Raw genomic sequence first — 13,421 nt, 5'->3', positions numbered from 1 at the left:
GGGATGCATTAAAAGAGGCATAGATGCTCATGAGGAGAACATAATTTTACCTCTATACAAGTCACTTGTTCGACCACACTTAGAATACTGTGCACAGTTCTGGTCTCCGGTGTATAAGAAAGACATAGCTGAACTGGAGCGGGTGCAGAGAAGAGCGACCAAGGTTATTAGAGGACTGGGGGGGTCTACAATACCAACATAGGTTATTACACTTGGGGCTATTTAGTTTGGAAAAACGAAGACTAAGGGGTGATCTTATTTTAATGTATAAATATATGTGGGGACAGTACAAAGACCTTTCTGATGATCTTTTTAATCATAGACCTGAGACAGGGACAAGGGGGCATCCTCTACGTCTGGAGGAAAGAAGATTTAAGCATAATAACAGACGCGGATTCTTTACTGTAAGAGCAGTGATACTATTGAACTCTCTGCCGTATGATGTTGTAATGATTGATTTGTTACTTAAATTTAAGAGGGGACTTGATACCTTTCTGGAAAAGTATAATGTTACAGGGTATATATACTAGATTCCTTGATAGGGCATTGATCCAGGGAACTAGTCTGATTGCCGTATGTGGAGTCGGGAAGGAATTTTTTTCCCCAATGTGGAGCTTACTCTTTGCCACATGGGTTTTTTTTGCCTTCCCCTGGATCAACATGTTAGGGCATGTTAGGTTAGGCTATGGGTTGAACTAGATGGACTTAAAGTCTTCCTTCAACCTTAATAACTATGTAACTATGTAATCATCGTCCACCTCTTGTGACACTTTCCCACCACCTTGAAAGGGAAAACTGAACAACTTTTCGGAGTGTCCAATTGTGGGATCAGTTGTCTCAAGGCACTCGGCATGGTGGGAGGTAGGAGGGTAATGGAGAGGAATATCTGGTCCACACTCACAGCTACTCAGACTTGACCATGTGGAAGACATGGTGTCGGTGGTGGTGGCTAAGTGACTGGAAGCATTATCCGCTATCCAACCAACAACCATTTCACACTGCTCTGTCTTCAATAATGGTGTGCTGCGATCACCTAGAAACTGGTCGAGCGAGAAGATGTGGGTCTTCGTTGTGGCCCACTTTCAGCTTGGCCACGGCCTCATCCTATGCATGCACCATGAGCACCACATCCACTTCCCCATCCCTTGCCCCTTGCCTTGCCCATTTTAAATGGACTACTGAACTATTTTAAAAGCTCAACACAAATGTATTTATTTGGAGCAAATATATATATCTGATTAGTATGCCTTCAAAGCTACGATTTTTCCACCACAGATACAACAGGCTGCAGCCACAGATAACAGAATGTATAAATATTTTTTCTGTTGTATGTTAAATTTTGAAAAAAAAATGAGTACAACAAGGCTAGCATACAGAATTATGCAACTGATGCCTGTGAAGGTACGATTTTTCCACCACAGATACACCAGGCCTCAGCCTGATATAACAGACTATATAATTTTTTTTTGGGGGGTTGGTGAATTTTTGAAAAAAAAAGAGTAGAACAAGGCTAACACACAGAGCTATGGTACATATGCCTGTGAAACTACGATTTTCCCACCACAGATACACCATGCCTCAGCCTGAAATAACAGACTGTGTAAAGATTTTTTTTAGTTTTTGGTGAATTTTTGAAAAAAATAAAAAAAAGAGAAGAACAAGGCAAGCAGACAGAACTATGCTACATGTGCCTGCAAAACTACGATTTTTCCACCACAGATTCACCACGCCGCAGCCACAGATAACAGACTGTATAATTTTTTTTTCAGTTGTATGTGAAATTTGGAAAAAAATTAAAAATGAGTACAACAAGGCTAGCAGACAGAACTATGAAAGATATGCCTGCGAAGGTATGATATTTTTACGACAGATACACCAGGCCTCAGCCTGACATAACAGACTGTATACTTTTTTTTGTTTTTTGGTGAATTTTTGAAAAAAAAGTAGAACAAGGCTAGCACACAGAACTTTGCTACGTATGCCTGCAAAACTGCATAGCAGGTGCTGCAAATGGCCTGTTTGGGGTTATCGGCAGAGTTTTTAAAAAATAACCAAAGTAGGGAAGATCTAACAGTTGGAATGGCAACTTCCCTCATGTTGGTGTTTCAGGGAACGGATGAAACCTAGAAACTGGTCGAGCGAGAAGATATGGGTCTTTGCTGTGGCCCACTTTCAGCTTGGCCAAGGCCTCATCCTCTGCATGCACCATCAGCATCACATCCAATTCCCCATCCCTTGCCCCTTGCCTTGCCCATTTTAAATGGACTACTGAACTATTTTAAAAGTAAATGTATTTATTTGGAGCAAACTTATATCTGATTAGTATGCCTTCAAATCTAAGATTTTTCTACCACAGATACAACAGGCTGCAGCCACAGAATGTATAAATATTTTTTCTGTTGTATGTTAAATTTTGAAAAAAAAAATGAGTACAACAAGGCTAGCATACAGAATTATGCAACTGATGCCTGTGAAGGTACAATTTTTCCACCACAGATACACCAGGCCTCAGCCTGACATGACAGACTGTATAATTTTTTGGGGGGTGTTTGGTGAATTTTTGAAAAAAAAAAGAGTAGAACAAGGCTAACACACAGAACTATGGTACATATGCCTGCAAAACTACGATTTTTCCACCACAGATACACCAGGCCATAGCCTGACATAACAGACTATATCAAAGGGAAAATAAACTCCAAGCAAATGTGGCGCTAAGCACCTACAGATTTTTTGAATGCACCCGCTTCAAGTGAAAAATGTTAATAAAAATTAATTTATGCTTTTGTCCACGTAGCCATTCACTTTAGAAGTGCGCATTATAAAAAATGGAAAACTCATGTACTATTCAGCCAGTTCTTAAAGATATGAAAAAACTGTACAAACACCAAAGATTATGTGACCCAATCAGCGATACTGAAGAAAAGGTTCAGGGATAAGAAATATCCAAAAAAATTAATCGAGGCAGCATACAGAAAGAATTTGGACAAAGTACAGGAGGATTGTCTCCCAAGTAGGAAGAGAAAAGATTGTAATGCAGAGGAAATTAGAGGGAAAGAATGGCCAGCAAGCAATGAGGAGAATAAGAGAAATCTTTGGAAGTTTAATTTTATAACAACTTATAATAAAGGGAATGTATTGATAAGGAGAATTTAAAAATAAATATTGGTATATTTTAAAAAAAAGATGTGATTCTAGGGAAATTGCTTCCAAGGGAACCGGGAGTAACTTTTAGGAGAGGGTCAACAGTGAAAAATATTGTAGCTCAGAGTAAATTAAGAGAGGTTCCAAAAATAGAAAACATGATGGGAAACAATACCAATGTGAATGGAGGGAAGATGAACACAGGAGTATATAGATGTTCTTCAAACAAATGTAAATGTTGTAAGATCATTAACCATGGAGCTTGGAGTATTCAATCTAATACTACTGGGGAAACAATTAAGATTAAGCAGAGACTCACATGTAGAACGGATTTTGTCATCTACGTAGTGACTTGCAAATGCGGGCTCCAATACGTGGGACGAACTTCCCAGGAATTGAGTGCCCGGATGAATAATCACCGCTATAATGCAAAAAACGGGCAGATTAAACATAGCCTTTATCCAAATGGACTTAATGATGTAGTAGAGAATGTGTAAGGGCTTTTCATACATAGATCAGTCATTTGCGCATGGGTCAATACAACAACAAAATCCTTTTTTTTTAAAGATATTTTTTGTTTTTTTGTTGGTTTGTTTTTTTGTTGTTTTGTTTTTTAACCCCTTCATGACCTTGGGATTTTTCGTTTTTCCGTGTTCGTTTTTCACTCTCCTCATTTCCAGAGCCATAACTTTTTTATTTTTCCGTCAATTTGGCCATGTGAGGGCTTATTTTTTATGGGACGAGTTGTACTTTTGAACGACATAATTGGTTTTAGCATGTCATGTACTAGAAAACGGGAAAAAAATTCCAAGTGCGGTGAAATTGCAAAAAAAAGTGCAATCCCACACTTGTTTTTTGTTTGGCTTTTTTGCTAGGATCACTAAATGCTAAAACTGACCTGCCATTATGATTCTCCAGGTCAGTACGAGTTCATAGACACCTAACATGACTAGTGTATTTTTTACCTACGTGGTGAAAAAAAATTCCAAACTTTGCTAAAAAAATAAATAAATAAAATGGTGCCTTTTTCCGATACTCATAGCGTCTCCATTTTTCATGATCTGTGGTCGGTTGAGGGCTTATTTTTTGCGTGCCAAGATGACATTTTTAATGATAGCATTTTGGTGCAGATACATTCTTTTGATCGCCCGTTATTACATTTTAATGCAATGTCTTGGTGACCAAAAAAACTTAATTCTGGCGTTTCGAATTTTTTTCTTGCTACGCTGTTTACCGATCAGGTTAATGCTTTTTTTAATTGATAGATCGGGCGATTCTGAGCGCGGCAATACAAAATATGTGTAGATTTGATTTTTTTTAATTGATTTATTTTGATTGGGGCGAAAGGGGGGTGATTTAAACTTTTATATTTTTTTTATTTTTTTCACAATTTTTTTTACTTTTTTTTTACTTTTGCCATGCTTCAATACCTCCATGGGAGGCTAGAAGCAGGCACAGCATGATCGCCTCTGCTACAGAGCAGCGATCTGCTGTTCGCTGCTATGTAGCAGAAAATCAGGTGTGCTGTGAGCGCCGACCACAGGGTGGCGCTCACAGCAACCGGCGATCAGTAACCATAGAGGTCTCAAGGACCTCTATGGTTACAATGGAGAAGCATCGCAGACCTCCGATCATGTGACGGGGGTCGGCGATGCCGTCATTTCCGGCCGCCCGGCCGGATGCGGTAGTTAAATGCCGCTGTCTGCGTTTGACAGCGGCATTTAACTAGTTAATAGGCGCAGGCAGATCGCGATTCTGCTCGCACCTATTACGGGCACATGTCAGTTGTTCAAAACAGCTGACATGTCCCGGCTTTTATGCAGCCTCACCGCCGGAGCCCACATCAAAGCGGGGCTTCTGACCTCGGACGTACTATCCCGTCCGAGGTCAGAAAGGGGTTAATGTATTTTATGGGATGAATTGATAGTAGTGGAATTGATGAGGTATTGGAGTGAATCATTTTTATGACTGTGTGTATACCTATATTTTTAATGTTGTGTTTGTTCATAACAATGTAACATCATGTATTTAAAAGCTCATTTTGGAGAGAATAGAAGTACTAAACTACTCTTTTATACAGTACAGACCAAAAGTTTGGACAAACCTTCTCATTTAAAGATTTGTCTGTAGTTTCATGACTATGAAAATTGTAAATTCACACTGAAGGCATCAAAACTATGAATTAACAAATGTGGAATTATAATTTGTTATACTTAACAAAAAAGTGTGAACCAACTGCAAATATGTCTTATACTCCAGGTTCTTCAAAGTAGCCACCTTTTACTTTGATGACTGCTTTGCACACTCTTGGCATTCTCTTGATAAGCTTCAAGAGGTAGTCACCAGAAATGGTTTTCACCAAGAGAGGCCTGGATGTCTTCCTGGAGCAGAACAATATTGTATCACACAATTAGGTTCTGTAGAAGGACGTAGATCTGGGGATTTATTATGATGGAATATAGGCTGAACTGGATGGACAAATGTCTTTTTTCGGCCTTACTAACTATGTTACTATGTTACTATGTTACTTCACAGGTGTGCCCTGTCAGGTTTAATAAGTGGGATTTCTTGCCTTATAAATGGGGTTGCGACCATCAGTTGTGTTGAGACAGGGAAAAGGGGGCATCCTCTACGTCTGTAGGAAAGAAGGTTTAAGCATAATAACAGACGTGGATTCTTTACTGTAAGAGCAGTGAGACTGTGGAACTCTCTGCCGTATGATGTTGTAATGAGTGATTCATTATTTAAATGTAAGAGGGGACTGGATGCCTTTCTTGAAAAGTATAATGTTACAGGTTATATATAGCAGATTTCTTGATAGGGTGTTGATCCAGGGAACTAGTCTGATTGCCGTATGTGGAGTCGGGAAGGAATTTTTTTCCCCAATGTGGAGTTTTTTTGCCTTCCTCTGGATCAACATGTTAGGGCATGTTAGGTTAGGCTATGGGTTGAACTAGATGGACTTAAAGTCTTCCTTCAACCTTAATAACTATGTTACTATGTTAGATTCACCAGGCCGCAGCCACAGATAACAGACTGTATAAATTTTTTTTCAGTTGTATGTGAAATTTGGAAAAAAAATAAAAATGAGTACAGCAAGGCTAGCAGACAGAACTATGAAACATACTGTATGCCTGCGAAACTATGATTTTTCCGCCACAGATACACCAGGCCGCAACCACAGATAACAGACTGTAAAATATTTTTTGTGTTGTATGTGAAATTTTGGAATAAAAAATGAGTACAACAAGGCTAGCAGACAGAGCTATGCAACTATGCCTGCGAAGGTACGATTTTTCCACCACAGATACACCAGGCCTCAACCTGACATAACAGACTGTATAAAAAAAAGTTTTAGTTTTTTTGGTGAATTTTTGAAAAAAAAAGTAGAACAAGACTAGCACACAGAACTATGATACGTATGCCTGCAAAACTATGATTTTCCCACCACAGATACACTAGGCCGCAGCCACAGATAACAGACTGTATATATTTTTTCTCTTTTATTTGAAATTTGGCAAAAAATTAAAAATGAGTATAAGACTAGCAGGCAGGACTATGAAACTTTAGCCTGCAAAGCTACAATTTTTCCACCACAGATACACCAGCTGTCAGCCTCAGATAACAGACTGATCTAAATGTGGCCTTGATTTTTTTGGGCACAACTAAATTGTGTCAACAAATTGGCTATGACACACACAAAAAATAAATTTGGCGCACTCACATTTGATGCCTGGGACGAAAAACAAATTATTAGATTTGCACTCTCTTTGATTAGAATGACCTGGCTGTAGTCTGCAGCGTGACCAAGCAAATAAATGTAGAAATAAAGGGGCTATGGATTGCTTTAGAATAAAAGAAGCAGGTATATGGTGAAGAAAAAAGAAAAAAATGCCACTGACAAGGTGGCAGATACAGCTAGGTATATATTAAATAAGCAGCAGACAGTAATGGAGCTTCTGGAGGTATGCAGTGAGAGCTATGTACTCACTACAGTGCCTGCAGGCCTTGCACTGATGTGGATATGTGCACATAGACTCCCCTGCCTACTTAGCGCTGCAATCTTGGGACCCCAGAATTAGCCATAAAAAGGACTGTTGGTTTCTCAGGAGTTGTGGACTGAACAGTTGCAGACCTACACTAACTATTAAAGGGACTATTGAAGGGTGAGCTGGACTGGAGAGCTGCATATGGTGGAACTAGCGGGGGTGGTGGTGGACATGGCAGACTGAGAGAGGGTTGGTGATGGTATTCTTGCTGTTGGCCTACATACAGTGTTTCCTACCAAGAACCTGGTGATTCCCTGACTGCTTTGGCCTTGCGACGATACCTCCACATTTGCTGCAGGTGGTGTCGTAAACAGTGGGCTTTCAGTGAGGGAACGAATGTAGCGTTGCTGACTAGCTTCATTGTGAGCTGGTGCAGCAACTTTACGGGACGTTTGGTAGTCAGTTCAGGCTTGCAAGTGCATGGTGGTTAAATGTCTACACATGCAACTTGTATTTAAATTTTTTACATTCTGACCTCTGCTAAAGGTCCTTGAGCATTTCTTACAGATCACTTTGCACCGATCATTCGGATCTTGGTTAAAAAATTGCCAGACTTCACTCTTCCTACTATCGAATACCTTTTCAGGCATTGCACACTGAGCTACTTTAACCGGATGGCCATGCTGTCCTACAACTGTTTTTGGTTTTGACACAAGTTTTGGGCCAGATACGGGCCTGCCAGATGAAAGCTGTTGCGATGTTGATGCCTGCTGCGGCTCCTCCTCCGCTTCAGAGCTACTGCCAGCGGCACCCTGTTCCCCCAATGGCTGCCAACCGGGGTCAACAGCTGGGTCATCTATCACCTCCTCTTCTATGTCCTGTGCACCTTCTTCTGTGTCACCGTGTAAGCCGGTGCTATAGCGTTCGGGACAGGGCACCATAGTCTCATCAGGGTCAGATTCTGGCTCAGTACACTGCGAGGGCAATGTTGTGATCTGCGTCAATGGAACAGCATAATAATCTAGCTGTGGCTGTGCATCTGTGCACTCCATGTCCGATTCATATTGTAATGGGCATGGCCTGTTAGCAATTTCCCTTTCTAACCCAGGCACGGTATGTGTAAAGAGCTCCATGGAGTAACCTGTTGTGTCGCCTGACGCATCCTTCTCTGTTGTTCTGGGTGAAGGACACAAGGAAGCGACTTGTTCCTGACCGGGAGCATCCACTGACGACGCGCTGCTTTTCAATTTTGCACTTTCCGAAGAGGAGGCGAAAGAGCTAGAGGCAGAGTCAGCAAGGAAAGCCAAAACTTGTTCCTGCTGCTCCGGCTTTAAAAGCGGTTTTCCTACTCCCAGAATAGGGAGCGTTCGAGGCCTTGTGTAGCCAGACGATGACGCTGGCTCAACAACTCGAGACTTAGGTGCTATATTGCTTTTCCTACGACCACCTGATACTCCACCACCACTACCATCATTACCAGCTGGCAATGACCGCCCATGGCCACGACCTCTTCCACCAGACTTCCTCATTCTTGGAAAAATGTTACCGGGGGCGTGGCCTAGGCAGCAATGGTGTAAGGTGTGCGGTGCCTAAGCTCCTGAGTGACATTGTCTGAAATCAACTCAAACCGTGGAAAAACAGCATCCTTTGTTAAAAATAATCGAGGATATGTTCCCAGTATCGTTCTAGGATAACAGAGAGCCTAAATTTGTGACTTAATTGTCTCTTCTGAGAGAAATCCCTGTCAGCATTTTGAGGCCTGTCAATCTTTGTGACAGGAATCCTCAGCTGTTTTTCCTGCCGGTTTTCTCCCTGTTAAATTGACTGTGATTCCTCAACTTGTCCACCCAGTACTGTGACAACCCACCTGACAACAGAAGAACCCTCGGAATTAACGGGTCACAGAGTTTATTACCTTCACCCCGACACCGGCCCGGCTAATTAGAGAAGTACCAGCTCTCCGGGCGCCATCTTAGAAAATCATCATCTGACACAATAGGAGTATTTACCGCCCTGCCCATCTCTATACAGCACCAAGCCTCCCCGGTCTGAAAGGCGGAGGCAGAAAAGAACAAATAAGGAGGGAGGATCCGGTGAAGTGACGGACAGCACTTCTCGCCACCTCCGACACTCCCCTGGACTTCGCATCATAGGAGAAAACAGAAGACGCCGCCATTTTATTGGTGGCCAGCGGCGGACCAGGCGACACACACGACCGGCTCCTGTTAAAGCTGCGCCGGACAACACAAGCTGGACCCGATCAGCTGCAAATCTAATCGGCGGTAAGTTCCAGCTCCTGGCTGGGAAAGTCCCTGCACCGGAAGACGACAACGCGGCAACACAAGCTGAGGACTTAGACAGCCGTCCGGACTGCTTCAGAGCCATTTCTGGAGGTGGTGAGTTCCAGCTTATGCTGGATGCTGCATCACAGGGGGTAGAGAGATTAACGGAGTCTGACGGTCCAGAACGCCGTTGGCTTTGAAGACCCTGCCAGATCCACTAGCAAGAAGAGGAGACTACAACACAACTAATCCTGCTGACGACTAGTTAGGAGCCTGAAGGGCTTTTAATGCAAAAGAGCTATAACCTAATTTCTCAGGTAGGATCAAACCCAGGTGAATAGTATTAGTTTACACACCCCTCTGCATCTCTGCATAGTCATAACTACTGCCTGCCTAAATAGTACCTTCTCTCTCCTAAATTATATTCTTAGAGTTATTCTAATAAGCAACCCTTTGTCTCTTACTTCAGAGTTACCAGTAGAGAATTCTGATTAATCCTCCCTAAAATTCTTCCACGACAACATATAAATCATTCTATATAACTCCAACTTTGCTGGGAGATTTAGAGTGTGGGCAACCCTCCTACCCTATTCTGTGACTGTCTTAGTTACTACTATCTGAATTCTAGAGCACTGATCGGGGATAATTATGAGTAAATCCTCGGCCAAACCCCAATTCTCAAACATGGCCTTATCTAATTCTCAAAAAGCCCAAAAATTTAAAGGGGTAGGGCGAAATACATCAAAAGACTTGATAACTAAAACAAGTCCCAATAGGTCCAGGTCCCCACTAAAAGATGAGGAAGATTCAGACCACGAAAAACTCTCTAACCAAAATGAAGTAAAACAATCCACCCCCACTACTATTATAGAGATGGATTCATCTACCTCTTTAAAGAGGAAAATTCCAGAGGTTATAGCCGAAAAATACACTACTCCACATGACTCATCTGAGGAGGTCTCAGAAACCTCTCCTAACTTGAGTCCAGCTAAATCCAAGCAAAAAATAAGTAACCCAAACATAGACGATACCCAGGGATTTGACCTGAATTCTGTGGGGATTCTTATATCTAAATTGACAGGGAAAATGGACAAATTCGAAAATAGTATGAATGAAAAATTTGATAAACAAAATAAATTACTAGAAGACTCATTGTCCCTCCTCAGCAAAAGGATGGACGGGTTTGAGGACAGAATTAAAAAAATAAAAGAGAGGCCAGATCTAACCTCTAAAATAAATAAAGACATCACAAAAGAGTTGCACAAGCTGAAGCTCAAAGTAGCGGATTTAGAAGATCGAAATCGCAGAAACAATATTAAAATTAGGGGCATCCCCGAGACCATAGGCCCAAACAAACTGGAGGAATTTACCAAAAAATTATTCAGGAAAATGATTCCCTCCCTAACGGAGCAAGAGCTAGAAATTGACAGAATACATAGGCTGCGAAAACCGCCCACCATCCCTAAAGACCTACCCAGAGACACACTCATGAGAGTGCACTTCTTCAAAACAAAAGAAAGAATCCAAAATTACTTTAGAGAAAATAAACATTTCCCTGAGCCATTTGAAAAACTAAAAATATATGCTGCTGACCTCTCCAAAGAAACTATTGATGGGAGGAAAACTTTTCAAGGCATTACCATACCTCTCAGGGACAATGAAATATCCTATAAGTGGGGATTCCCACTCAAGTTAATAGTCAACTACAAAGGCAACTTTATCGTTCTTAATTCTCCAGAAGAAGGCAGAGACTTCTTGCACTCCATCAGTATTCCTCTTCAACTACGACATAAGGATCGCCTTGACTCTGATGGTAAAACATGAAGAGTTTTTGTTCAAGTTTATTGTTTACTTAAATGGGAAACTATCCCGATAAGAAGCTAATGCCTATTTTTGGTCGTTCTTGTTAATGTTACATGGGTATAAGTTCAACAACCAAGAAGGTGTTGCTTGGGAGCTAGTAACATGAACTTTCCCCCCAACAGGTGAAGTCAGGTTCACCATAGTGGACCACTTCAAGTGGACATTACAGTTTATTGTTTATTGTTCTTACTCTTAGGGTACCGTCACACTATAACATTTCGATCGCTACGACGGTACGATTCGTGACGTTCCAGCGATATCGTTACGATATCGCTGTGTCTGACACGCAGCAGCGATCAGGGATCCTGCTGAGAATCGTACGTCGTAGCAGATCGTTTAGAACTTTCTTTCATCGCTGGATCTCCCGCTGTCATCGCTAGATCGGTGTGTGTGACACCGATCTAGCGATCTAGCGATGCGATCCAGCGATGCGTTCGCTTGTAACCAGGGTAAACATCGGGTAACTAAGCGCAGGACCGCGCTTAGTTACCCGATGTTTACCCTGGTTACAAGCGTTAATCTAAAAAAAAAAAAACAGCACATACTTACATTCTGGTGTCCGTCAGGTCCCTTGCAGTCTGCTTCCAGCACTGTGACTGCCGGCCGTAAAGTGAAAGCAGAGCACAGCGGCTGTGCTTTCACTTTCACTTTACGGCCGGCAGTCACTGAGTGCCGGAAGCAGACGGCAAGGGACCTGACGGACACCAGAATGTAAGTATGTGCTGTTTGTTTTTTTTTAGTTTAACGCTTGTAACCAGGGTAAACATCGGGTAACTAAGCGCGGTCCTGCGCTTAGTTACCCGATGTTTACCCTGGTTACCCAGGGACCTCGGCATCTTGGTCGCTGGAGAGCTGTCTGTGTGACAGCTCCCCAGCGACCACACTACGATTTACCTACGATCACGGCCAGGTCATATCGCTGGTCGTGATCGTAGGTAAATCGTATAGTGTGACGGTACCCTTACTTAACGTATGTTGATTTCTTAATCCTCACAGGTTTGCTGCTACACAATGAGTTTAAAGATATTATCTTACAATGTTAGAGGCTTAAATAGTCCACACAAAAGACACACCCTTTGGAGAGAACTATCCAAAAGCCATGCCGATATAATTTGTTTACAGGAATCCAAATTTAAACATTCAGACAACCCAAAATTTTCGCATAAAAATTTCCCACATATTTACAAGTCGGACAACACAATCGTTAAAGGAACTATCTCATTTGAATTTCTAGAGGAGATCAAAGATGCTAAAGGGAAGTTTCGTATTCTTGTTTGTTCCTTGAATAACCAGATTTGCACAATCATCAATATTTACGCCCCAAACACAAATAGGTTTTCTGAACAAAGTAAATAAAAAAGTAATGTCAATCAAGAGAGGTGCCATGATTTGGTTGGGAGACTTTAATTTGGTACCAAATGCAAATATGGATTCCTCCACCCCAAATAGATACCGACCACATACTTTAGACAATTGGATACACCAAAATGAATTATTTGACATCTTTCGGTGTCTAAACACCACTTCAATTGAATACACCCATTTCTCTGACCCTCATCAATCAGCGTCACAAATCGATTTAATCTTATCGGACATTTTTACGCTCCCTAAAATCTATAGAATCACAATAGAAAGGAAAACATTCTCGGACCACTCCCCAGTTTCAGCAGAAATCCAAATTGGCCACTCGGTTAATAAAAATTCACTATGGAAATGTGACGCTAACCTACTACACCACCCTGACCATAGATCAATATTAGAAAAATCACTAACAAATTATTTCACAGAGAATTCACCTACTGAAACATCCCCTTTCACCCATTGGTGTGCCCATAAGGCAGTCATGAGGGGTATCATGATCCAAATCTCAGCAAAAAGGAAAAGGTTGCTTAGAATTCAGATTGAAGACATTCAAAATAAAATAGAGCGAACAACTAAGTTTAAACCCCCCGTCTACTCAAATTAAAATAGAGCTACTGAACCTCACGCAGGAGCTTAAGAAAATCATATTTTCATTACTTCACACCATGGTCAAAATTTCCAAAATGAAGCAATATTCCTCAATTAATAAGCCAACGCATTACATGATTAATAGAATGAAAAAAATAAGACAAGCAAACAGGATCACCAAAATACAAACAAAAAA

This window comes from Ranitomeya imitator, chromosome 4 (genome assembly GCF_032444005.1).
Source record: "Ranitomeya imitator isolate aRanImi1 chromosome 4, aRanImi1.pri, whole genome shotgun sequence".
Taxonomy (NCBI): Eukaryota; Metazoa; Chordata; class Amphibia; order Anura; family Dendrobatidae; genus Ranitomeya; species Ranitomeya imitator.
This window is presented reverse-complemented; position numbering follows the sequence as displayed.